The sequence below is a fragment of the Amphiprion ocellaris genome, chromosome 14 (assembly GCF_022539595.1).
Source record: "Amphiprion ocellaris isolate individual 3 ecotype Okinawa chromosome 14, ASM2253959v1, whole genome shotgun sequence".
Classification (NCBI taxonomy): Eukaryota; Metazoa; Chordata; class Actinopteri; family Pomacentridae; genus Amphiprion; species Amphiprion ocellaris.
The window spans coordinates 26,678,534-26,705,986 of NC_072779.1; the positions used below are offsets into that span (position 1 = coordinate 26,678,534).

Here is a 27,453-nt window from a genome sequence, read left to right on the forward strand (position 1 = left end):
ACTGCCAGTGTTGGGAAAAGATGAGGAAGTGTCTTCTTGAAAAAAGAATATCTAAAGTTTTGTAGTTCTCAAAGTGGAGCCTCTCTACCAACATGACAAAAAGTTAATTATACTATATCTACTGACCTGCTCATTATGTCAGAAAATGACTGTTTAAATAGGAGATTTAATAGGAGTTATTCAGATGTGCAGGTTGTAATAACCATTCCCATACTTACTATGGCAAAACACAGTGCACTGATATTAGGCCTTTTCGCTACTTGACATTTTCATAGAAAATGTTACTAACAGTCGGATTGATACATAAGTAAAACCACAACCCCGCAAACAATGAAGCCAAATAGCCATCATGATTATCCAAAGTTGTTTAAATCAATCCAACGGGACTTTAAGAAGGAACCTTCTTAAATTCCAGTTGGATTGATTTAAACAACTTTGGATAACCATGACCTGAATGAATGAGAAACTACACAGACATCTAGCCATCCTGAGTTTTTTCCACTAGTATTTTTCCATTTGTGATATGTCAAAAAGTCTTCTGTGAAATTTGGCTTTTGGGAGACATGACTTATAAATTAGAAAGTAAACTTCCCCGCTGAAGATAAACCCCCTCTAGAAGCATGGGGGAGTTGCCCCTCTAGAGGTCTCTGTCCCGCTGCGTTTGACTCCGTGTCTCTGCTGCAGCGGGTCCTCCGCTCCGGCAGGCGGCGCTGTGCTGCGGGCCGCTCGGAGAAGCGCAGTGTAGGGGTTTTGTTCTCGCAGCTCCTCGGTGCGCTGTCCACTTCAGCACCACAAGTCGAGCGGAGGCAGCGGGCTAGCTAACGCTGAAGAGGAGGCACCGAAGATAGGGCTCAGCATCAGCACCAGCCCCGAGCCGAGTCCCAGATATACAACACACCGAAAAATAAAACCGATATCCGCCAGAAACGCCGACAGCGACGAGGCAGAAGCACGCAGAAAAGGTAAGAGTTTCCGAAGATCTCAAATGGGATCAAGTTGGTGGTTAATAACAAGCATCCCCGAAGAACAACACGCTCCCTTCCCTTCCTGGTTCATAAACGCTGGACGGTGTTTACGTTAGCTTCATCCTGTGCTCAGTTTGTTACAAAGAGGCACACTTTAGTAAAATGAAGCTGCTCAGCCTCTTGTCGCTTTGCAGATGGTGCTGTTTTATAAGTCGTCGATATCCGTTGCCTGCTCCACTGTGGCCAGCTGCTGTGTTTTAGATCCTCTATGTCCGGGCTGCGGGACATTTCATGTCTCCGTCACCATTTTTGTGAATTAAGGGACGCATTGTGCGCTTAAACCGCCTCCGTTCAGTTTCCATATCGTGTGCATTTCCCGAATTAGCCAGCGTGTAAAGGTTGACACAGACTACACAGCAGAAAATATGTAAATCTATAGAGCTTTGTCTAAATATGTGGATATTTGTTTTAGGTAACAGAGTTCTGCAAAATAAGCCGGAATTTGTATGGACTTTGGTTTAGATGGGTTTTGAGTTGGCTTCGTGAGGCTTTCTAATGGACACTTTATGAGGTGATGGGGAATACTTTGTAAAATTCATACAGCACAGAACTGTTTTGTCAATAAACTGAAAGGGCTGTATTACATCACAATTATTCTAGTTTTACTTTTAAGAAATCCTTTAAAATCATACTGCTTTCACAATCACTGTATATATATTTTTTATCAACTCTGATACTGTTTAGGCTTTATATTCACAATCATCTCAGTTTACAGGGTTCACTCATTTTATTAACATTGTGTGAATCCTCTCCTCTGGGTCATTAATATTTCACACACATTGCACTCAAAGGTGCATAGGAGGAATGTTTTTTTATTATTATTTTTGTGTACATTTTATAGGGAGTGATGGATTTTTTTAAACAAATAAGACGAATCTATAAATATGTAGCTCACATATAAAATTCAGAGCTAATGTAGCATTTTGTCTGATGGTCTCTGCACCTCATCTAGGTAATGTTCAATCCCACTGTACAATATAGCAAATATCAAAACAAATGTATCAGCGAAATCTAATATTTTAATACTGCATTTATAATGCTGCAGATGGAGATAAGACTACTTCAAAATATGTGGTAAATCCCTGTGGTGACAGTTGTACAGTTGCTCTGACTTACCTCTTTATGGATGAAATGTTATATTGTAACGTCACACTGGTCATGAAATTATTAGTCATCTGATCCATTACTTGATTTAACAAAAATAAATCAGCAATTATTTTTGACAAAATGTAAATAGTTTGAGTTTAAAAAATTCTCAAATGTGAAAACTTGCTGCTTGTTTCTGTTTTACACCATTGTAAAACTTGGAACATTAGTTTTTTTCACAGTTTGTCAGACAAAAACAGCTTTTTGAAGATGCTCCCCTACAATTTTGGAAAATGCGATAGACATTTTTCTGTGTTTTCTGACAACGTAAAAAACAGACACTAGAGTAATTGAGAAAATAATTATCAGTTACAACCCTATCTGATGACAAAAACTCACAATCCATCATGCTGCTGCAAATTATATTACAATAGGCAGCTGTGAGGGAAAATTCACGAATCACTCTGCAGTCCATGCCCATATAGTGAATGGCTGTTTGGTTCAGCCGCTATGAACACCCCATGAATCATAATCAGTGCTCAGTTCATGACATGCTGCTTGGTTGAAAAGGAAAAGTCAGCAGGAGCTGTGTGAGTGGCAGGACAGTGACAACAGTGATCTGATACTCAGCTGCATGGGACTTGAGCACCACTGTGCTGGCCTGGACAAACTCAAATGCTGAGTGTATCTTTGAAAGCAGTCTTCCATTTTGTCACAGTGCTGCCGTTGGCGCGATAGGCCCAGGTGAGGTAAGAGGCTGATAGAGGGATTAGCTTGTATTAGGATGTGGCTGCTCATAGAGGTGTGCGAGAAATGTCAGTCACTCTCGCTCTATCTTCCTCTGCCGTCTATCTCTCAGCCTCCTTTTCCACAAAGCATCTGTCTCCTGCCTGCTCTACATTCACATTGTTCCTAGATGAGCAGCGATACCCATCGCCACCCCCCCCACCCCCCCCCTGCAGTGTCTCAGTGGTTCTCCATGGTGTCCCTCCTTCCCATCGGTGCATACCTCCCTGCGCTTTCCCCTTCTCTCATCCCTCTGGCAGACACACTGCTCCTCCTCCTGTCCTACTTCCTCCTTCTTCTCTCCCGAAGGGCGAAGCCTGAAGGGTGGGAGGTGGGTGGGGTCAGAGACTGGGACAGCTGAACAGGCGGCAGTTGAATGATGGAAAAATAGCATTTTTTTATTATTATTTTCAGGCCTGAATGTTTCTTGGCATTAGCCAAGCATCAGAGCACCAACAGCCAGACATTGTCTCATGATGTGGTCTGCAATGTTAGAGCACAGTGGAGGTGTCTCTGCTTATTCAGGAAGCCATGCCAGATAGATTTGGATCCTTAAGAAACATTAAAAATCATCCTGAAACATTACATTCAGATTTACCTTGAAACCATACCTCAGCTGACCGGTGCCAGGCTGTGGTTTCACTGCAGGTGGTAGTGCTTTATGTTTTATTTAAAAGGCTTGTCAGTCTGTGTTCCTGTCTCAAATTCAAATCCACATATTTGTAGCTAAGGAGTTCAGTTTTACTGCTGCATCATTTGGCCATGGTGTCTTTTTTGTGCATTTTCTAAGCAAACTTGTCTGCAGGTGATGATGAAATGAGCAGGAGATTGAGCAGCGGGGAAATTAAACCCCCTTCAGTATTTATTACAAAGACACTAGAGACATTTAAATATTAAAAAGAGCCTTTACCTTGATAAATTAAATGGCACCATCTTAGTTTTTGTTCCAACTCAATTCCATTTTCCGGCTCTGCCAGTAACAACTTTTTGACCATTCACACCAATTTTGTAGCACTCCACATTTCTTATTTAGTCACAGTGTGTTCATAAATGATGATTCTGATAATGACTAGCTATAACTGATCTCCTACAGATGTGTGAAAAAAGCAAATAAGTTTGTCTCAGTGGTATCAAATTCAGTTCCTGCCATTAACCCGCTTTACTGTAAGTAAGACAATGCACAAATCTAATAAAACTGCACCAGACATCCCTGGCTTAAAGTAAGCACAGCATAATGTTACACTTAAAACTGACTGGAGGAAGCTGAAACAACGTAGAAAGTCAGCATAGAATTTTTAAACTGCTTCATTTATTTTAGTCTCTTATTTTTGACCTCTAAACTAGATCTGCACTGTAATATTTTTTCTGTGGAGGACAAAATCTAGTCTCCATCCTGTGTAAAAGCAAATTGCAGAAGGTAATATGAAGTTTCAGCACTCTCAATTAGTGAATATTGTCCAAAGTATGGTCCCTCTTTGTGTTTCCCCAGATAGTGTTTCATTGCTGAACTGTGGTGGAGGGATAATAACCCGTTTGATTTATTTGGCTGCGACTGCTGAAGCCTCAGCTCAGCTTCAGATAAACTTTGGAAGGCATTTTTACACAGAAGGAACACTGTGCATTAGTGAGTCATGTACCCCATTACTTCACGAGGAGACACATTAAAAAAAGCATCTCACATAGGCCAGTATAAACTAGATGAAGAACTGTAACAGGTAACATTAGGCAGCTTTCCATTGCAGAAACTCAGGGCAGGAGGAAGGTGGCACCAACATTTACAGGAACTGTGACATAATCGTCCCTTTAAGCTTTTCTGTTTCCAGTGCAGTGAAGGATCTGCTTGGACTACAACATTAAGTTTGATTGCACCAATATAACAGCTAATTAGTAGTTATAAGCAGATAGAAAAATGGAGGTTTGTTATGTTAGCCTATATAGTGAATTTTATGTTGTTGATGCTGATTTTTATGAGGAGACTCCAGTGCAGCAAAGACACCGAGAGGACAGAAAAAATGTTGCTCATTGTCCTCTTCAGGTTTAATCAATCAGTGTTGAGACTTGTACAGCAGTTTTTTTAGGGCCTCTCTGAAGTCCCTGCCCTGGAGTAGGTTATTTTTTCCCTTCTGAAACATCTCTGAAAAAGGTTCTATACAGGTGGTTCTTGCAGTTGCACTAAGGTTTCAGGCCCTAAATCAGCCGGAAGACTTAAAGACAGAACTGTGAATCTATCCCTAAATAACAATTAAACCAAAAGTGAAACATAACTAAATGTGTGACACAATTTGCCAGTGGTGATTTGCAGGCATTAAATCAGAACATTAATTTTACAAGTTGAAACTATCTCAGCAATTTCAGTTGATTATGAGACATCTTGTACTTGAAGAACTGTTAGCAGCAGCTATAAGATCCTGTTGTGATACAGATCAATATCTAGCTCAGTCTACACTGGCTGTGGTCCTTGAGAGGCTGTTAGGGGCTACTTGTTGTGGTGTGCTGTCACCATCATCAGAACCTGCAGCAGCCCACTCGCAGACACAATGCAGCACGTTCCTGTCTTCCATTAAGGTTACCTGAGATAAATTATCCCCGTAAGCGAATCCCCCACCCATCCTTCGACTTTGCAGCAGGGCCTGTGTCACAGCACTCAGGGTGACAAAATAACCCACCACTCTAACCATGTTGAGGCACATCCATTTTTAATCCTCCCTCTTTGAATACGCACAAAAACAGGTACACACACTCTCTCTGGGTGATTTTTCAAGGAGTTTGCTTTTGATTTTTTATCCCGTTTCTCACATCGTTGCAGTAGAGCACATGTATCATCATGTGTGGTTTGTTTAGTATATTTTCAATACAACTGTCCATGGGATATTGTATTGTTTTGGTTACATTCTGCTTCCCTTTGGGTCTAAGTTAGCTTACACTGCATCCACAACAAATATTGAGGCGGGCTTATGTAACCGTAGGGTATGACTCATCTTGATAACCAATCAGACTGTGAAACTCTTGTATGGTGATGAAATTACCTTCATACATCTATTTACAGTCCTTTCTGATCACATGTCCTCTCGAAATCACACTTGACATTCAGAGGTCATTAACTCTTAATTCCAATAGTTTGAGTTTAAAATGCATGTCTGTAATATAACTTCAGGTTTGAGGTCAGCCTCCCACTATGAAAAGCATTTAGCAACTTGGAAGATCAAGAGATTGCCTGCTTCATCTCCTGATCAAAGGGAACTTAGCCCCAGATTCATCCTCATCAAGAAGCAGAAAAACATTAAAATTTACATCAAGGACTACGATCTGAATAATTCAACCTAACTTTTTTTTGTGAAAATTCAAGGCTATTTCTGATGAACTTTGTCCTCTGCACTATGATAATTGTTAAATAAGACAATGATTTATTCATTAATTTTGTCTGATGTATTATGACTAAATTAAATATTAGCCTGATTATCCATTAAAATCTGGGCTTCCGTTTGCACCAGACAGACGTGCTTTTTATCAGATGTACAGATTATGTGCATGAGCATGTGCATATCAGTGTACGTGTGATACAAAGAGGGATGTGTGATAAAACACGTACAGTACATGAAATTGCATTATTGAAGTCAATGCTGTCATGAGAAACGACTGCGCTCTTTTCGACTCTGGCCCGTTTGAAGCTGTCACACAGTTACTGCTCAAAGGGCACTGTTTGACTGCTTCTTAGACATCTTTGGGCTCTGTGTGTGTGTGTATACTCGGCGTATTTGTGTGTGTGGTACTGTCCCCTAGGGATCCCCTTCCTCTATCCCACTGACTTCAGAGCTTCTTTGAAGTTCGTTCTTAGAAGAGAGGTGAAAGGGAGGGAAGTGAGAGAGAGAAAGAGGGGGAGAACCTGAGACAAAGATGAGTGGGGGAGGAAGAGCAGTTGAAATGCTTAATTTTTATGCCTGCACTCACTCTGCCTTCAATGAGTCTTTTTCCCCTCATAATTTGAGGATGATGTCATAGTCTGCATGGCACTTTTTTGTATGACAAACTGTAACTGTGTTAGTGAAGTGAGAACAAAATCACAGGAGAGAGAACAAGAGAGAACGAGAGAGAGAGCACCACTGTGTTAGGAATTTACAGCATATTAGGGTGGTCATGTAGCTGCCTCGGTCAGCTGATGAATAATGGAGGGGATCAGTGTCTGGTTCCATCAGGTGATCCCAGCGTACTTTTCAGGAGCTCTGTGTGTTTATCAGTGTGTGTGGGAGGGTGAGAAGAATGGAGAGAGCAGCTGCTGCACCCAGCACAGCCTCGAAAACACAAGACCATCTGCCATGCTGACTCCACACACACGCACACACATACACACACACACAAACACACGCACACACACACATAAAATCTATCTATCTATCTATCTCTCTATCTATCTATCTATCTATCATCTATCTCTTATTCATTTGTGATCTTTTCTAGATTTAGATTCTAAATTAATTTTTAGCCAACTATTTTCTAAATATTATTTTTAGATTGGCTTTTACTATTCCAGCTGTTGTTTCTACCTAATAAGTATAACAATTATTTTTTTATTTTAGCTATTATATTCATACCGCAACATTAAAGTTAGCTCTTTTAAATTACTTATCAAATAGATTTTTGAACAATTTTTATCTAACCGTTCTAAAATTATTGAGAGCAAACTATTCTAACCATTATTTTCAGATCACTAGTTTAACCATTTATAAATTAGTTAACTATTTTAACAATTTTTTTTTTTAGCTTGCTATATTACATGGAAGCTAACTGTAAAAATAACTATTTATCAGATAGCTATTTTTACAATTCTGACTCATAGTGTTAGCCAGCTATTGTAGTCATTATTTTCAGCTAACATGTTTAACCATTTATCAGTTAGCTAACTTTTCAAACTTATCCATTTTTTTTAGCTGACTATATTCTGATTATTGTTTTCAGTTAAACGTTTTAACTGCTTGTTGAATAGCAAACTGTTTTAATCATCAACTGTCCTAACCATTGTTCCTAGCTAACTAGTCTAACCAATATTTTCTATTTGCTTTATTATTTTATTTAACTAACGACATTCTAACCATTACTTTCAGCTAACCTTTTAAAACTGTTTATAGTTTTATAGCTATTTTAACCATTAATTCTAACTATTCTGAGCATTATCCATCCATCCATCCATCCATTGTCTTCCGCTTATCCGGGGCCGGGTTGCGGAGGCAGCAGGCGAAACAGGTCATTCTCAGGCCAGACAAGATATATAATCCCCTCTGGCGAATTCTGGGTCTGCCCCGGGGTCTCCTCCCAGGCGGACGTGTTCAGAAAACCTCCAGAGGAAGTCTCTCCGGACGCATCCAAATCAGATGTCCAAACCACCTCAACTGGCTCCTTTTGACGCGACGGAGCAGCGGATCTACTCCGAGGTCCCTCCGGATGTCTGAGCTTCTCACCCTATCTCTAAGGCTGAGCCCAGCCACCCTACGGAGGAAGCTCATTTCAGCCGCTTGTATCCGTGATCTTGTTCTTTCGGTCACTGCCCAGAGATCATGACCGTAGGTGAGGGTTGTGACGTAGATGGACTGGTAAATTGAGAGCTTCGCCTTACGGCTCAGCTCCCTCTTCACCACGACAGTTTGATACAACGCCCACATTACTGCTGATGCTGCACCAATCCGCTTGTCCATCTCACGTTCCATTTTCCCATCACTAGTGAACAAGGTCCCGAGATACTTGAACTCCTTCACTTGGGGAAACAACTCCCCCCCCAACCCAGAGGGAGCAATCCACCGGTTTCCGGCAGAGAACCATGGCCGCGGACTTAGAGGTGCTGATCCGCATCCCCGCTGCTTCACACTCAGCTGCAAACTGCTCCAGTGCGTGCTGAAGGTCATGATGTGAGGAAGCCAAGAGAACCACATCATCTGCAAAAAGCAGAGATGCGATCCTGAGATCCCCAAACCAGACACCTTCCTCACCCCGACTGCGCCGAGAGATCCTGTCCTTGAACACCACGAACAGGATCGGAGACAAGGGACAGCCCTGGCAGAGTCCAACACCCACTGGAAACATGTTTGACTTTGTGCCAAGTATGCGGACACAGCTCTCACTTTGGTTGTACAGGTACCGAATGGCTCGTAACATTTGTTAAATAGCAAATTCTTTTAGAGATTAATAGTGGACAACATTTTAACCATTATCGATTTAATAGTTAACAAATGTAGTGATTAGCTATAGCCAGCCAGTTTAAGCATTTCTTTTAGTGAACCTTTTATGGCTCTGTGCTGGCTACAGGCCAGGCTAGAGGCATTGTGTTTAGTCTGACTGTTCATCCTCGCTTTATGAATTTACTATTTCTTGAACACCTTTAGGGAATTTATCAGATTTGGCATAGACATTCACCTGGACTTCACTTTTTGCCATATGTCATACTCTAATTATGAATAATTAAAATTCCACACAAATGTCTTATACATAAAAATGATGGAGTGATGATGTTTCATATTGAAAAGGTCAAAGATGAATTCTGGGCTGTCATGGATTTAAACTACAGCTTGACTAGTTGGCAGAGGCATATAGCCTTAAGACAGCAATTCTATCCATCCATCCATCCATTATCTATACACCGCTTAATCCTCATTAGGGTCGCGGGGGGGCTGGAGTCTATCCCAGCTGACTCGGGCGAAGGCAGGGGACACCCTAGACAGGTCGCCAGTCTGTTGCAGGGCCACATACAGAGACAAACAGTCACTCTCACATTCACACCTACGGGCAATTTAGAATAATCAATTAACCTCAGCATATTTTTGGACTGTGGGAGGAAGCCGGAGTACCCAGAGAAAACCCACGCATGCACAGGGAGAACATGCAAACTCCATGCAGAAAGATCCCGGGACGCGAACCAGGGATCTTCTCGCTGCAAGGCGAAAGTGCTAACCACTACGCCACTGTGCAGCCCAACAGCAATTCTAATTTAACTTATTTTTCTAGCCATTGTTTCCAGCTAACGCATTATATTTTTTCTAAAATCATTTATTAGTTATCTACTTTTGGCAGTGATTACCCAACTGTTGCAGCTGTGTACACATTTATTTCAATAATTTTTCCATTGCATTGATCTGATACTTCTCTGGTTTGTACTACTTGATATTCAGATTTAATATAAGGTTGTATGTTTTATTATTATCAAACTATTATTTGTATTTTTGTACATTACATAAAACATTTAATTATAGTTTTAGGAGTTGTGTTTAATAACAGCATCTATGACCAAATGATCCATGGGTCATCATCTACTCTGTTATCCTCTCCAGTACCCTGTTAATGATGCATCAAACTGCAGTTTGAGTGAAAGCGTTATCTCAAAGAGGACAAAATTAAAACTTCCAATAAGCAAGATGGCAGACAGCACAGGCAAGACTAAAATACTACTGCTTCTTTTAGATTGACAAATAAATGAGTGCATATAGTACATTGACTTGCATTCTCCTTTTTTCTTGTACAATTACGCATGTGTAAAAAAAAAAAGAAAAGTAATTGTATTTGAGCTCCTTTTAAATAACAGCAGACTATATATTTTTATATGGGGTCAGGAGATCATCGCTCCCAATTTTGCAATATTGTAGAAGACGAAGACATATCAGCTAATTAACCTCCAGTGTGGAAAAAATGTAGAAACTAATGACTGAGCTATGTTTTAATTAGGTTGTTTGCTTTATCCAAAAGCCACATAAGACAGAACATTTAAATTAGCACCCTAAGGCTAAATTCAGCTCTTGAGCTCTGCAGCAACTGATTATAGACACACAATCACAAAACACATGCACACACAGTAAATGTGTTATTGATGACGATGCTAGCCACGCAGTGACGGCAGGCGATTGTTTTTGTCTCTTAGTATTCCTCAGAAGGCCTACTAAATCCAACAGCTGCATTACATATTGTAGATAAAGCAAAAGATCAAGTGGGAGAAATGATCCTCTCAGTAGCCCATCCAGTACTGTCATAATCCTGAGTGTGTGAGGCGGTGGAGAGGATCGGGCAAAGATAAGATGATAACTCAGGGAACAGCTATCACTTGAGGAAGTGAGACAAGCCTTAATAATGGCTTGTTTGGTAAATTACTAACCACTCTCTTTCACCCATTAAAAACAGTATTTACAACTGATTTAATCCCCCACGAGCCTCCGCCTGTAGGTTTATTTAAGTCATGTTGAATCTTTGAGACATTTATTTGAATGGGATTTTTAATAAACTGGGTTTTAATTGCTCTGAAGAAACGGTATGGATTGACAGTAGTTTACTATGAGTGAAACCAGCAGATAGCAGTAAATGACAAAATGTCACCGGCATTGAGCTTCACTGCATGGCAGAATTCCATTTATTTACCCCAGAGAGATGGGAAAAAGGCCAAGGACACAGAGGAATAAAAGCAGGAAAAGGTGATGTTGCAAGCAAAAACTGTGCTGAAAAGATGAATGCAGACTCTGACCTTTTCCATCTTTTCTTTGCAGAGCATACTGGGAATTCATATCAGCCATGCCTACTGCAGACATTGTGCCACCTTCTGCTATTTAGAGCAGGCCAGACCTAAAATACAGTTTGAGTTTGTTCCCTTTATGCTCAGCTCAGAGCTAGGGCATGTACTAGGGGATGCGCATAGTAGACCGACCTCGGTGCTCGGTTTTAAATTACACTCTGTTTTGTCGTCAGAATAGTGTGTATTCAAATCAGCTCATCAGCTCAGTCCCCGATGTTACAGAATCATACAGCTGTTATGGGGGAGGATGGATCAATCATTCTCTCTCTCTGTGATTATGTAAAACTGTGCATGTGCTGCCTGATGAACGTCTCTGAAGGACTCAGCGTTACATGATTGTGTGCTTGTGTGCGTGTGCGTGTGTGTGTGTGTGTGTGTGTGTGTGTGTGTGTGTGTGTGTGTGTGTGTGTGTGTGTGTGTGTGTGTGTGTGTTTTGGGGGGTGGGGTGGGGGGTGGGGGGTGGGGGGGTGATCCATAGTTGAACTAATGAGCAATTGCCTGTTGTAAATAATAAATAGCCTGTTTAGCAGAAATATCTGCTGAGTACAAGCAGGTGTATTATTCGCAGCTACTTCCCCAGCAGCTTGACTTTTACTTTGTTCTTTGATTGCACTCATAACTTAGACTTTATTGGCCACTTAACACCATCTGGTCACTGTTTATTTGCACAAATAGGCTTTTAGAAGTAAGGATGTTCAGACACATTGAAACACATTTGCACATACATAAATGTTATTAATTGCTGCTGTGGCAGCCAAGTGGGGATTTGACTGCAACTTTTATTTTTATTGTTTGAAAATTCTTAACTTGACTTAGTGTATTTATAACATATAATAAATAAATAAATAAAATAGGCAAGCAATAATAGGAACAGGGAATAAAAGGAAAATAAATGCCACAATCACACTGTGCTGCTGATAGATAAGCTACAGAAATTACACGTCCTTTTAATGATGGGAAACAGGTAGCCAGGCTAATGCTACTTTCAGCCTATGAGTGACAAAGTTATAAAAGATTGTTAATATCACAGTCAAGAAAAATGGATATGGTTAAATAGCACTGGGAGCTGCTTAACAGCAGGAATATGTTTTTTTTCAGACAGGAAACAGGAGGTTGTTGTTAGAGTGAAACTAAGTGAAAATTGTTGAAACAAAAGTATATTACTTACTCATGCTTGATTAGATCGTTTTTTTCAAAAGCACCAGTCTATTCCTCAAAATAACAGGGAGTCCCGCTATGTGTGGACATTCATACTACCAACAATCTGAGAAGAACTGGTAGCAGGCTTGTGTTAAAATGGTCAAAATAAGTCGGAGTAGTTGCACACAAAGAGGAAGGACACCATCCATAACATGTACTTTGAGTCTGTAAAGAAAGACACTAAGAGCCCAACATGGCCGTACCCCTGACAACGCCTGCTGTGATCTGGTAACTACCCTCTTCTGAGAGAGAGTTTGCAGGTAATGGCTGTGGATAGTGGATAGTGAATTATTTAGGAGCTCTATCAGACACTGTCTGCCACACAGTCCCAGACTGTCAAACCTGATATTGGACTGATATGCATGCAGGGACTGATGTAAGGTGGCATCCCTGCTGCTTCATAGACAACAGCTGAGACCGAGTAGTATGAACAGATCATGTATGGTTCCATGCACTGTTTCATTGTAAATGTTGTGACATTTTGAAGGTTATCATACAAAAAGCATCAACTGTAATTGTAGCCAATACACATAAAGTTGCTTTATAGTTAAATGCTTTTATTCTAACTATGTTCTAGTCTCACTGGGAATCAAGCACGACTTAAATGTCCCCACAAAGGAGAGTGTGAAAGTTCGTGTTTATTCAGGTAGAGTCTTAGTTAAGGATAATGATGTCAGATGTGCTCTGTACACATATTTGAACGCCTTCGCTGGTGAGTGGTACATGGTGAAGAAAACATTACTGCTGGCAACAGAGGACATTAATATCTCATTCTGTCACCTCCATTTATGTCTCCAGACCTCTGTTACTACTTTGATCAAGCAACCACAAGCAATTACTCTGACTAATTGTGTCAGGTTTACAGAATGAAAGCATCGGTAGCAGGGAGGCCTGTTCATTAATACCTTTGAAAGGAATGTTGCTGTTGCCATCTGTAAGACACTGCCCAGATTACTACAGTTTGAAAGTAACTGAGTATTTTCACACAAGTACCATGCCCAAGTATTTTTTTGTGCTACTTCTACACTGTATTTTTCATTATCTTTATTCAAGGCTGGATGACTAACTGATTTCAAATCAAAATTACAATGTGAAACAATACAATTTGTAAGTTGAAAAGGATGCTATTTGGGATATATGTTACACAGTGCATCTGACCCAGGATTTAAAATGTTCTGTCAATGATTTTATGAATTTATGGTGCCCTCCCTGTGTGACAGGCGCACTTTTGATGGTATCTCACGTGGCAATCTTCATCACCTGTTTTAAATCTTTTACACAGTAAAAATTGAACTGAAGCTTGGCTTTAAAAAAAAATTGTCACAGACCAAACTGCTGCCAATCAATCAAGTGCCATGCCATTCAGCTTAGACAATCATTTCTCTCCATATAATCTGATCTTTAGCCTTCTGAATTGTGACTGTTGCCCTTTCCATGTGTAGCCATGATGTAAGTCCATCTATCATTTTCATTCTTTGTCTGCCTTGTCCTCTCTTCCCATTAATTTTTCGAGTTGTGACAATATATTTCAAGGTCTCTTTCTTATGATGTGTTCAAAAAATGTTGCTTGCAGTTTCCTGATTTTGTTCAGTAGGCTATAATTTGTGTTTAGTGTTTTTAAAACATCTTCATTGGTTATTCTGGTCGTATAAGATATACGTAGCATGCGTCTGTAAAACCACATCTCTGCTGCAGTGATTTTGTTTGACATTTTAGTATTCATGTTTTAAGATTCACATTCGTACATCAGAACTGGTAGGATATAACAGCTGCAAGTCCTCATACGGATGCTAATTGCTTTTTTCTTATTTTTCAGTATATTTTTAATTTTCGTAAATGCTGTTCTTGCTATTGCTACTCTACATCTTATATCTGTTTCACACCTCCCATCTGATGTTATCCATGAACCGACATATTTGAAATGATGAACCTGCTTCAGTATTTCTTGGTCTAATTTTATGTTACAGGTTGGGATGACATGTTTCTTTAAAAATTACCATTACTTCTGTTTTCTTTTTGTTTAAAGACAGACCAAAGTTTTTGGCTCTCTGTATTAATTATGGATACTATGGTTTGCAAGTTTTCTTCACTGTTCGCTATCAGCACTGTCATCTGCATAACGTACATTATTTGTTATAATATCCGATGGATACTCCCAGAAAGCCTTGTATTTTCTTCATGATGTTTTCACTGTACAAGGAGAACAGATCAGGTGATAGCACATATCCCTGTCTGAGTCCTCATTTTATTGGTTATTCTTCACCTTGATATTTTACTGTGTCGAAAGCTTTGGTGTAATCGAGGAGAACTATGGTGTAGGATCTTTGATTTCATCATGAATGCGTTTGGTGTTGTTTTTTCTCTGCAACTCTTTGATAAGTTTGCATTTTTCTGTAAGCCACCTTTATTTAGCTTCTTTGCACTTTGTTGTAATCTGAGTATGTAGTAGTTCATAAGCTTCTTTATCCTTTTTGACTTCACTTTTTTGTTCCACGAGGGTCAAGATTTCATCTGTCATCCATTTCCTTCTCCTTACTCTCTCTTGTATGGGGGATAACCTTCTCTGCAGTTTTTGTTATATTTTCCTTCTTGTTTTTCCATTGTTGTTCCATATCGCTGATGTTTTGCAGTAGTCCATATCAGGTTTTTTACCTCAACTTGGAACTTACTTTTGATGTCACTGTCTGTTCTTAGAAGCCCCAGATTTAATTTCAATTCTGGTTTAGATTTTTTTTTTTTTTTTTTTTAGCTTTTTAAGTTTTAAGTGAACCACACTTATTATTGGCCCATGGTCACTATATGCATCTGCACCAGGATAGGTTTTGCATGTTTTAAGGGCATTCTTATACCTTCTTTTTATGAGTACATAATCTATCTGATTTCTGACATTATCTCCAGGACTTTTCCATGTCTATAGTCTTCTTGGGTCCTGCTTGAAAATCTGCGTTGCCAATTATGTAATCGTTTTCTGTTACCCAGGCTGCTAATCTTTCACCTCTCTCATTTCTGTCTCCAAGTGTTCATTGCACAATATTGTTAGATTCCACTGTCTTTCCAACTTTTACATTGAAATCCCCTTGTAGGATCTGTCAGAAAACCTACAATGCATGATTTTTTTCAATACAGAAAAACAGAGAAAATATCAAGGGCTTGTACACCCCACTTTTATACACTGTGGTTTGTGACCACCTCCAAAAACCAGTGCCATATTCCATGTTAGTAAGCTGTTACCAATTCCACCACTGAGACATTTCTTCTTCAAACATTATACATAATTTCCTTTAAAAAAATTATGTGAGGCCCTTATGATGTCAGATTATTTAGTATTTCATGATGAATGCAACAACTGGAGAAAGTGCTAAACTGCTGCTTTTGTACTTCCACATTAATCATCTTGCAGCCTCTCACATTTATCTGGAAGGGCCCACTGGGAATCACCTATACTAATTGCATGCAGTATAGCTAAAGTAGTTAAAAATTGCTCTAACAATAAAATGTTACACAGTGATGCATCAGTGTTAGTCTAATCATGCCATATATAATAATATATCAGCCAAAAGTGAAATTTTTTACTACCAAGCTTCTGCATAAGTAAATATTGCTGATAATACATAATTTCTTATTATTAGAGGACTGTAACATGCGTATATCATAACAGTCCTATGGTCTTTGGTTATTTTATTTCTTTCCTTCTTCCTCAGTGTTTAAATCGGTTTGTTACATTACCACACTACACAATCTACGTGGTGTACTGCAAACGACGTTGGCTTTATAGACAATTGGAGCTCTTTCTGGGGAAAACCTGGTCTGATTAGGAGAGACGGCATCCATCCCACTTTGGCTGGTGCAGCTCTCATTTCTAGAAATATGGCTGATTTTATTAGAACTCCTAAAGCATGACAACCCAGAGTTCAGACCAGGATGCAGAGTTGTAGTCTTCCACACCTCTCTGCAGTTTCCTCTCAGCTGTCACCCTCCAGGAATTCAGTTAGCTTTACTGAGACTGTGTCTGTCCCCCGACCACCAAAATTCAATAAATTAAGCAAATCAAAAATAAACAAAAGACATAGTAACCATAAAAATCTAATTAAGATTAATACCACTATTTCAACTGAGCGAAGAAACAGGACAATTAAATGTGGTCTGTTAAATATTAGATCTCTCTCGTCTAAATCTCTGTTAGTAAATGATTTGATAACTGATAACCAGATTGATTTGTTCTGTTTGACTGAAACCTGGTTGCAGCAGGAAGAATATGTTAGTCTAAATGAATCAACTCCTACTAGTCATACTAACTGTCATGTTCCTCGAATCACGGGCCGAGGAGGAGGAGTGGCAGCAATTTACCTCTCTAGCTTAAAAATGAACCAGAGACCTAAACCTAGTTACAGTTCATTTGAAAATCTTACTCTCAGTCTCTCTCATCCAGATTTAAAAGCTCAGAAACCAGTTTTATTTGTTGTTGTATATCGTCCTCCTGCTCCTTCCTCTGAGTTTTTATCTCAATTCTCAGACTTTTTATCTGATTTAGTGCTCAGCTCAGATAAAGTCATTATTGTGGGTGACTTCAACATTCATGTTGACGTGGACAGTGACAGCCTTACGACTGCTTTTAATTCAATATTAGACTCAATTGGGTTTTCTCAACATGTAAATAAACCAACTCATAGTTTTAATCATACCCTTGACCTCGTTCTGACTTATGGCATAGAAATCAAACAGTTAACAGTATTTCCCCGGAACCCTCTTCTTTCTGACCATTTTATGATAACATTTCAATTTACAACAATAGATTGTATAGGAGTTAAGAATAAATATCATTACAGTAGATGTCTGTCTCACAATTCGGTGACTAAATTTAAGGAAATAATACCCTCTCTATTTAGTCCAGCACCACTTACTGATATAATGGAAGGGAAATATTATAATTTTACCCCCACAGAAGTGGATTATATTGTTAATAATGCTGCAGCCTCACTGCGTACAACACTTGATAGTGTTGCACCTGTAAAAAAGAAAGTTCTATCTCAGAGAGGACCTGCTCCTTGGTATAATTCCCAGCTGCGGACTTTAAAGCAGGCGTCCCGAAAGCTGGAAAGGAAGTGGTACTCCACTAATTTAGAGGAAGTTTATGTAGCTTGGAAAAAAAGTCTAGTAATTTATAAAAAAGCTCTTCGTAATGCCAGGACAACATATTATTCATCTTTAATAGAGGAAAACAAGAACAACCCCAGGTTTCTCTTCAGCACTGTAGCCAGGCTGACAAAGAGTCAGAGCTCTGTTGAAACTTGTATTCCTTTAGCTTTGAGCAGTAACAACTTCATGAGCTTCTTTACAAATAAAATTATTACGATTAGAAAAAAAATTAATCTGGCCCTTCCTGCAAATGTCACAGATGTATCATCGAGTACAGATACTTTAGAATTGGCTGTAAGACCAGATGGATATTTAGAATTTTTCACCCCCATACATCTCTCTGAACTCATTTCAATAGTTTCTACATCCAAACCATCAACATGTCTTTTAGATCCTATCCCAACTAGACTGTTCAAGGAGGCTTTACCTTTAATTAATTCCTCAATGTTAGATCTGATTAATCTCTCTCTAGTAACAGGTTATGTACCACAGGCTTTTAAGGTTGCTGTAATCAAACCTTTACTTAAAAAGCCCACTCTAGATCCAGATGTTTTAGCCAACTATAGACCAATTTCCAACCTCCCATTTCTCTCTAAAATTCTGGAAAGAACAGTTGCAAATCAATTATATGAACATTTACAAAGGAATAGCCTGTTTGAAGAGTTTCAGTCAGGCTTCAGAGTGCATCATAGCACAGAAACAGCTCTGGTGAAAGTTACTAATGACCTTCTCATAGCGTCAGATAATGGACTGGTCTCTATACTTATTTTATTGGACCTTAGTGCAGCATTCGATACAATCGACCACAAACTTTTATTACAGCGACTAGAACATTCTATTGGCATTAAAGGGACAGCACTGGACTGGTTTAAATCCTACTTATCAGACAGGTTCCAGTTTGTGCATGTCAACAATGACTCTTCTGAGCATACTAGGGTTAATCATGGAGTTCCTCAGGGTTCTGTCTTAGGACCAATACTGTTCACATTATACATGCTTCCCTTAGGCAACATTATTAGGAAGCACTGTATTAATTTCCATTGTTATGCTGACGACACTCAATTGTATTTATCTATGAAGCCAAATGAAACTAATCAGCTAGCTAGACTGCAAGATTGTCTTAAGGACATAAAGACCTGGATGACCTATAATTTCTTACTACTAAATTCAGACAAGACTGAAGTCATTGTATTTGGCCCCAAACATCTTAGAGAATTGCTTTCAAAGCATATAGTTACTCTGGATGGCATTACATTGGCCTCCAGTACTACTGTGAGGAACCTCGGTGTTATCTTTGACCAGGACATGTCCTTTAACTCGCACATAAAAACAAATCTGTAGGACTTCCTTTTTCCACCTGAGAAATATTGTGAAAATCAGGAACATCCTGTCTCAGAGTGATGCAGAAAAACTAGTCCATGCATTTGTTACTTCTAGGCTTGACTACTGTAATTCCTTATTATCAGGTTGTCCCAATAGCTCTCTGAAACATCTACAGCTGATCCAAAACGCTGCAGCCAGAGTACTGACGGGAGTTAGCAAGAGAGATCATATTTCTCCTATATTGGTTTCTCTTCATTGGCTCCCTGTTAAATCTAGAATAGAATTCAAAATCCTTCTTCTGACATATAAAGCTCTTAACAACCAATCTCCATCATATCTTAAAGACCTGATAGTACCATATTACCCTAGCAGAACTCTTCGCTCTCAGACTGCAGGCTTACTTGTTGTTCCTAGAATCTCTAAAAGTAGAATGGGAGGCAGAGCCTTCAGTTATCAGGCACCTCTCCTGTGGAACCAGCTCCCAGTTTGGGTTCGGGAGGCGGACACCCTCTCTATTTTTAAGACCAGGCTTAAAACCTTCCTTTTCGACAAAGCTTATAGTTAGGGCTGACTGGGTGACCCTGATGGGGTGAGCTGGTGTTTTCATTTGCACAACTGACTTCCCCTCTTGACGTCCCTTTAGTTTGCCCCTAGTTATGCTGCTATAGGCCTAGGCTGCTGGGGAACCTCTCTGGATGCACTGAGCCCTTCTCTAACTACCTATGTATTTACTATATATACCATTATTGCATTACATTCACTCTGTTTCTTTCTGTGTCCTTTCTCCGAGTGTCCCTGGTCCCAGAGCTGGATGCTGGATGCTTCAGATGTGTGGCTGTGTTTTATGGTCCTTGTGTCCCACCCCCCCACCTCTCTATCTCTACCCCTCTATCTGTATCCCTCTATCTCTACCTCTACCCCTCTATCTCTACCTCTCTACTTCTTCTGTCCCTCTCAACCCGCCCGGCCAGCAGGCAGATGGGTCCCCCCACATTAGAGCCGGGTTCTGCTCGAGGTTTTTTTTTCCCTGTTAAAAGGGTGTTTTCCTTGCCACTGTCGCCTTTTGGCTTGCTCTGGGGGTCAGGCATATGGGTTCTGTAAAGCGTCTCGAGACAATTTGACTGTAATTGGCGCTATATAAATAAAATTGAATTGAAAAAAATTTTGCCATAACAACGACCAGCTTGATTTGCCTTTTACACAACTGCAACTGATTGTTTTCAAGCAGCTGGGTCATCATTCTGTTTGTTTCTTTTTGTTTTTCCATGTATGTACACTGATAAAGAAAGAAATTACTGTTTTGTTTCAGTTTTGCAATTACAGAGGGGGTTTATTAACTTTAAAAACAGTTACAGAAACAACAACACTTCATGCCTCATTTGTAGTCTAAAAAGCAGTGTTTGGCAGCTTTTAGACCACTCTGGAATCCTAAAAAAAAAGTAACAAAATTTTGTTACTGAATCAAAGTTTCCTTTTCTCTCCATCTGCTCAAAGTATTTATAGTTGTGTAGTAAATCAGTATAGCGTTTTGGAATTCATAGTATATTCTTAAATTAAAAAAAAAAAAAAATTCAGAATTTATCACCAGTTTCTGTAGTTTTCCAGTCCTTCTTGCACTTTTATTACAATAGATACACATATTAAAATTAGGCCTGGGCATGTTAACGCATCATTAACACATTAATTAATTAATTACTGCCGACAATTATTTTATCGCGCATTAATGCAGTTTTTTTAATTGTTATTATTGTGAAAGTACATTGCTCACTGGCTCTGAATACACATACAGACTAACCATGGATCACAGGAGGGCTGGATGTTGATCAGAACTTGGGATGGGCATCATCACGTCTCACTCAAACTAACAGTGGAGGGAGACTTCAGCAGACTGGTTGCATGCAGTGTGTGGGAGAAATAGAGATAAACTAAAACAAGACAAGCTAACAAATGCCGCAGCAAAGCAGTTAGCTATAGACTGCAGGCTGATTAGTTTTGTGGAAGATGGCGGTCTGAGGAACGTTCTTAGAATTGCAACGAATGACGGCATGTATGAGCCTCAACCTGCATCACTAGCGGGCGACCCATACACAGTGGCTATAGTCCCCGACAGATGCTCTCTGATGAAAGAAAAAGGTTTCTTTTGGTACCTGTTCTGAAAGAAATAGGAATACAGATGTATAAATATTAACTTGCTGTTGCTGGGAAGGTTCCTGTTATAATGTTATGATGGTGACTTTGGACTCTGAGGGTAACTTGTTTTTCCATAACAAACTAGATAAAACGTTAATGCCCTTGCAGTGGCAAATAGTTTTGATATGATTTTATTTGATTACATTAATGTTTAAGTTGAGATTTACAAGAAATATGTTAACTTCTACTGTGTAAAGGCAATACTGCTGTTAAAGAGCACTTTATTTGTTTAAAGTGTTTGCAAACCAAATGTTTCTGCATTTTTGTTGATATAGCAGTACTTTTAAAATAAAAGTACAGAATACACTACTTTTGAATTCATTAGTTAATTTTATGCATAACAATGCAATTAACTGCAGAAAATCATGTGATTAATCTCGATTAAAATTTTAATTATGGCCCAGCACTAATTAAAATAGAAGGAATATTAGGAGAATCGTACACTGTAGTGACTCCTTCATAGTAATTTTTTGCACCATGCTACAATCAGCTTCCTTAATCTTGTAAGCAATTTTAAACTTCTGCAATCAGGAGAATTTGCTCTTCAGTCATAAGTAAAATTATGCCATTGCCTGTGCCTTATGCTAATATGGCTGATTAAACTAGATGGAAAAAGTTTTCAGCAGAAATCACTTTTCAATTTTTTTATTTCAATTCATTTTTATTTATATAGCGCCAATTACAGTCAAACTGTCTCAAGACGCTTTACAGAACCCATATGCCTGACCCCCAGAGCAAGCCAAAAGGCGACAGTGGCAAGGAAAACACCCTTTTAACAGGGAAAAAAACCTTGAACAGAACCCAGCTCTTTATGTGGGGGGACCCATCTGCTGCTGGCCGGGCGGGTTGAGAGGGACAGAAGAGGTAGAGAGGTAGAGGGATAGAGGTAGACAAGAGGAGGACAAGGAACATAAAACACACAATTTGATACATGCATGATGAGACAGGGGCTGCACAGTGGCGTAGTGGTTAGCACTTTCGCCTTGCAGCTAGAAGATCCCTGGTTCACGTCCCGGCTTTCCCGGGATCTTTCTGCATGGAGTTTGCATGTTCTCCCTGTGCATGCGTGGGTTTTCTCCGGGTACTCCGGCTTCCTCCCACAGTCCAAAAACATGCTGAGGTTAATTGATTACTCTAAATTCCCCGTAGGTGTGAATGTGTGAGTGCGTGTTTGTCTATATATGTAGCCCTGCGACGGACTGGCGACCTGTCTAGGGTGTCCCCTGCCTTCGCCCGAGTCAGCTGGGATAGGCTCCAGCCCCCCCGCGACCCTAGTGAGGATTAAGCGGTGTATAGATAATGGATGGATGGATGATGAGACAGATGATACATGCAAAGTACAACTGACATGGAAACTGATTATAGTTTACTGCTATGGTGTACGGCTCTGGCATTAAATATACTGCATATATAGCTGTGGTAAAATTCAAAAATATGTAGAGGAGCATATCAAGTATAGTAAGGGCAATGCAGAGTAGATTGGTGGAAATGGGCAACTGGAAGCAGTGGGCTAGAGGAAGGTCAGCAGCAGCATCCCACAGATGGAGACTAGGCCAGTTGGTGGGAGAACAACCACACATCTGAAGCATCCAGCTCCAGCTTCTGTATTGTTAAACCAGAACACAGAATAAAGTTCAGCTTTATCTACATACCTATGGGCATTAGGCTCAAGAGAGTACAAGAGAAAAAAAGAAGAGCGGCCATAATGAGCTAGCCGACAAGAACACAAAGAGACTAAACTTCAAATAACCAGGACAGAAACACACATAGAGTAAAACAAAGCTATAGCTGTTCTGGGAGTCCAGCGAGGCCAAACACCCACAGCAGGCTGCAGCAATTCACACAGCAGCGAGCCGCTGAACATTTATGGAATAGGTTTTTTTTGGGGTGAATGTTTGGCTTCATTGCTCCCTGTGGACGTTTGCCGACAGAATTAGAAATGTGTGTGTTTGTCGCATGCAGAGGCATGATGTCAAGGCTCTGCGCTCCTTTGAGGCTGACACTTCACCCTCATTTAGTTTTGTGGGTTGTGATAGCAGGCAAGGGCTTTAGTGAGAAGATGGAGATAAAGTTGGACATTTTACCCTTGCTAGTGTGTTTGAGTCTGCATTTGTCTCTAGCAGTGTAGCATTGCTGTTTACAGGGACTTTATTATTAACCAATCTGATATAAGAGACATATACCTTCTATCTCTCTAGCTGCTACTAGCCATAAAAGGGCATTTGTTGACTCACATTTTGAACAGGTGTTATTGTGAAGACAACTTTCTCAACAGTAGGAAGTTACAGACTTTATAACCGTCTTCAATCACCAGCACAGACCTTATAGTCCTTTGATTGTCTGCAGTGCTGTTATTGGTTCATGATTGTTTAGTAGCAAGGGTGAATGTGAGCCTGCTCTCATCACAGAAAAGTTCAAGGATTCAATGTGTATCTTGGAGAGGCATTTTTTGAAGCTAATTATTTCTTTGCTAATTAGTTAGATCTGGTATCATGTCAAGAACTATGTGTCAGATTGAAGAAAGGGTTTGGTTTAATTGAGTGTAAGCAGAAGATTATTGCCAAACAAAAGCAGCACTGTTTCCAGCAGAAATAAACTAAAACCACAACCACAGTATGCTTCACATTATATTTTACTGTGCAAATACTCTTTTAGGGGAGAAGTCTTTTTTTTATGACCTGCCCTCCTCCAGTGTTGCGCTACGGGAAAAGTGTCTGACCTTGTGAGGGCAAATGGCCAATAGGTGCCATGCTTTGACTGAATGAATGCTAGCACCAGACTGCTCAGCATGCTTGCTATCTCTTTGTCTGGTTCCACAAAAGGAAATGTCCTTTGTAGGTCTGGAGCTCTAACACAGACATGTAGCAGCCAGAATAAAAAAATTAAATCTTTCGGGTTTTCAGAGCACTCGTAGAGACAGGTGGTGAGGGAGTGGGATTCATCCAATGATGTGCCTTTCCTCTTCTACACTTTTGACTCTTATCTGTATTCCGTCCTCCAATCCAATCGATTAACCCTACAGTTGTAGAGCAGATCTTTGTTCAGGTTTAAAGGAGTCAGCTGTCAGGGGAAATTTCATGCCCAATGCCTTTTCCATTAGGGAGAAACAGGAGAATCCACCTCCTTGGGGGCATGCATCTAAAAGTTGTGGACCATGAACGATATAGGCTCTTTTAAAGCTCACGTTATGAATCACAAAGTGTGCAAGGCCATATAGCTCACTAGAGACAGACAGAAAGCAACACAAGACGCTATATTCATCTTATCTGCAGCTCAGTGATGAATATACAATTCAAGGTGCTATAAAGCACTAAAGGCCTTCTTTTCTCCTGTGCAGTTGTTAGAAGTGTGGGGTTTGTGAGGATGTTGGACATTTATTCTGTGGCAGCAAATATGATTACCAAACAGAAAGTGGGAAATGTGAGATGGACACGATTAGAGTGAGTGAGTGAAGAAAGAAATGGATCTGTGATCTAGTTATTGTCAGGGTAAGTGTGTTAGAATCTGACACTGAATTCATGCTGCAGGTTGACTGAAATGGGGGAAAGTGAGCCTTGACTTGAATGGATGGTGCTGAAACACCACGACAAGGATTAGTGTAACATTTTGGAAAATACCCTTATTTGCTTTCTTACAGCTTTTAAAATGAGAAGGTAGATATCATAGATACATATGAGGGCCAGCCACTGGCTAGCTTACCTTAGCACAAAGACTTTTAACTATGGGAAATGGGTAGCCAGGCTAATGTTACTTTCAGTCTATGAGCGACAAAGTTGCAAAAGATTGTTAATATCACAGTCAAGAAAAAAGGATATGGTTAAATACCACTGAGAGTCGGCTAACAGTAGGAATATGTTTTTTTTTTCTTTTTTCAGACAGGAAACTGGGTTTTAGTTAGAGTGAAACTAAGTGAAAATTGTTGAAACAAAAGTATACAACTTAATTCAACCATCGCTATTTTAAGTGAACACCATTTTTGCATGTTCTTAGCTCTGCACAAGATGAATACAAAGCGTTTTTTGTCCCTATAGCCAATGGCCAATGAGTGGCAGTCAGACCATTCTACATAGTACTGTCAGTGCTAGAGAATAGTCTGGCAGTGTGAGACCATCTCCCCGGTAGCACACTACAAGCCTCAGTAAATTGCCATCTCGCTCCAAAAATCAAAAGCAATAATTCACCATTTTACAGAGGATTATGTGCTTGACTATTTCTGGGCAACAATCCATTGACAGGCAGCCAGCCGACATTCATATATTCTTGCTCACAGCCAAGAAGAAGTCTGTCACATAATCCTCTGGTAAAACCACCAATTGTCATTTTACACTTGATTAGTGTTACTTATTTAAACATAAGATTAGAAACTATGAGCCTTTGTGGTACTGGTGGGGTATAGCACCTATTCCTCCCTGTTTGCAACCTACATTTTTAGCTAACCATTAAAACCAAGAGGAAAAAAGGAAAAATGGTAGAGCATTTTTCCTTTGCAGCTTTAATTAACTACAATAAACTGGTGTCTTGCTCGTCAGTTGTCTCTTAAATACAAAACATTGTTTCCTTAAGTAGTATACACTTGAGGATCCACAGTCATTTACTGAAATGTGTAACTCATTGCAGAGGAGTGCTGAGGGAGGTAGTGTTGAGAGGATCTACAGCATGCTAGCTTCACAGCTGGGGAGCTGAAATGACCACAGCATACCTCCTGTGGATTGGAAACGGGGCCCCAGGAGACGCATGGGGAGAAAGAGAATTCTTTTGGATTAAAACAGCAGCCCAGGTATACAGTGTCCACTTTCCTCATCTTCTTACCTTCTAAGAGATTCAGTCCACTTTAAATACTTGCAGTACCTTTCAGTAAGAAGAGATGATCTAAAACTGATGTGGTGATGGCTGTCCAATCAGCTCATCTAACTGTCTAAGTTTTTACCTTTTTGGTGATTCACAGTTAAAATTATACAATAAGCAACACAGAAAACAAAACAGAGCTTTCGGATTTTCTAGACCTGATGAACGTTACATAACAGCATAGATAAATTTTACATCAATTAACAAAGCAACGTGTCTACTGTCTACTGAATGGTTAATATTCAGACCAGATTTTACATTTAGATGTCATTGCATCTGACCAGGGGAAGACTAGGAGAGACCAAGGCTCAGCAGGGATTTAAGCCAAAGTGCTGTGCAGGAAACAGATGGCATTGGTGGAGGGAGTGGGGGTGGTCGGTGCACAGATAGACGCAGTGAATAGCCAGAGGATATTACAGTGAGCCTGGACACACTCATCCTCTGTCCCCTGCCTCCCAGGGGATTAATAAGCCCATCATGGCTGCTGCCCATATGGGGAGCCACAGAAGGCATGCAACACTGAGGGGTGATTCTGCAACTGGTTAGCCATTTTGTAATTTACCATGTTTCTGTTTCAGATGTTAGTCACTTTGCCTGTAATAGAGGGCAGAAGGGAGTCACACAGAGGTGAGGGCTTGTTTTGGTCTGCTGAGAACACTTAGAAGGCTGCATTTGTTCATCACTGAGGTTGTTTTTACACCAGCAAAGTTGAACAGGTGGCCTTACTTCTAACAGGCACAACAACAAGGACTGTCCCTTATTCTGTTACTCCTCTATCCTGCCACTACAGACATTTCCCTTCAATTTGACTGAAATGACTGTCTAACAAAGACTCTAGCATTCTGTGTCGCTGCTGCTGTGTCAGTATCGACTTTGTCTGGAGCTTTACTGGTGTTGGTGACATTTCTTGTATCACCTCGGGTGCGGCCAAGGGCTCTGTCTAACCTTTGAGGCGCCAAGTGGCAGCTCACTGGAAGGGCAAAAGCCAGCTCACCTGACCTTTATAAGTGCTTTCATAGCGACCCCCTCCTACCCCATTCTCCAGCTAATTCTCAGTATGCTTGCTCCACCTCACCCCTGTGTCTAGTGCTGACGAGCTGGATCTGCTGCTGCCCTCGGCTCCCCAGAGAGCTGGCTGGTCTCCATAGCCTGTCTCTAGATATAGGCTTGCAGAGAAGGAGAGCAGACAGTGCAGCTCGACTTCCCGACAGGGAAGACAGATAGCTTCACAGCAAATAGGCCAGGGACTCCTCTCCACTGGGCTATGAGCTAAATCACTGACACTCTTTGCGCCTGTGTAAGTCTGTGTGTGCATGGACATCA

General features: G+C 40.2%; 1 protein-coding gene across 2 annotated transcripts in view; it reads left to right on the forward strand.

Annotated features, from left to right (window-relative positions):
- Positions 1 to 527: 527 nt before the first annotated feature.
- Positions 528 to 27,453, forward strand: part of srrm3 (serine/arginine repetitive matrix 3) — a 120,118-nt gene continuing 93,192 nt past the window's right edge. The window contains exon 1 of one of the 2 annotated variants that reach the window (XM_055017533.1): positions 528 to 962. The gene's annotated coding sequence lies outside the window, so the exon portion shown is untranslated. The remainder of the gene's footprint in view (positions 963 to 27,453) is intronic. The other variant, XM_055017532.1, reaches the window with a different exon arrangement.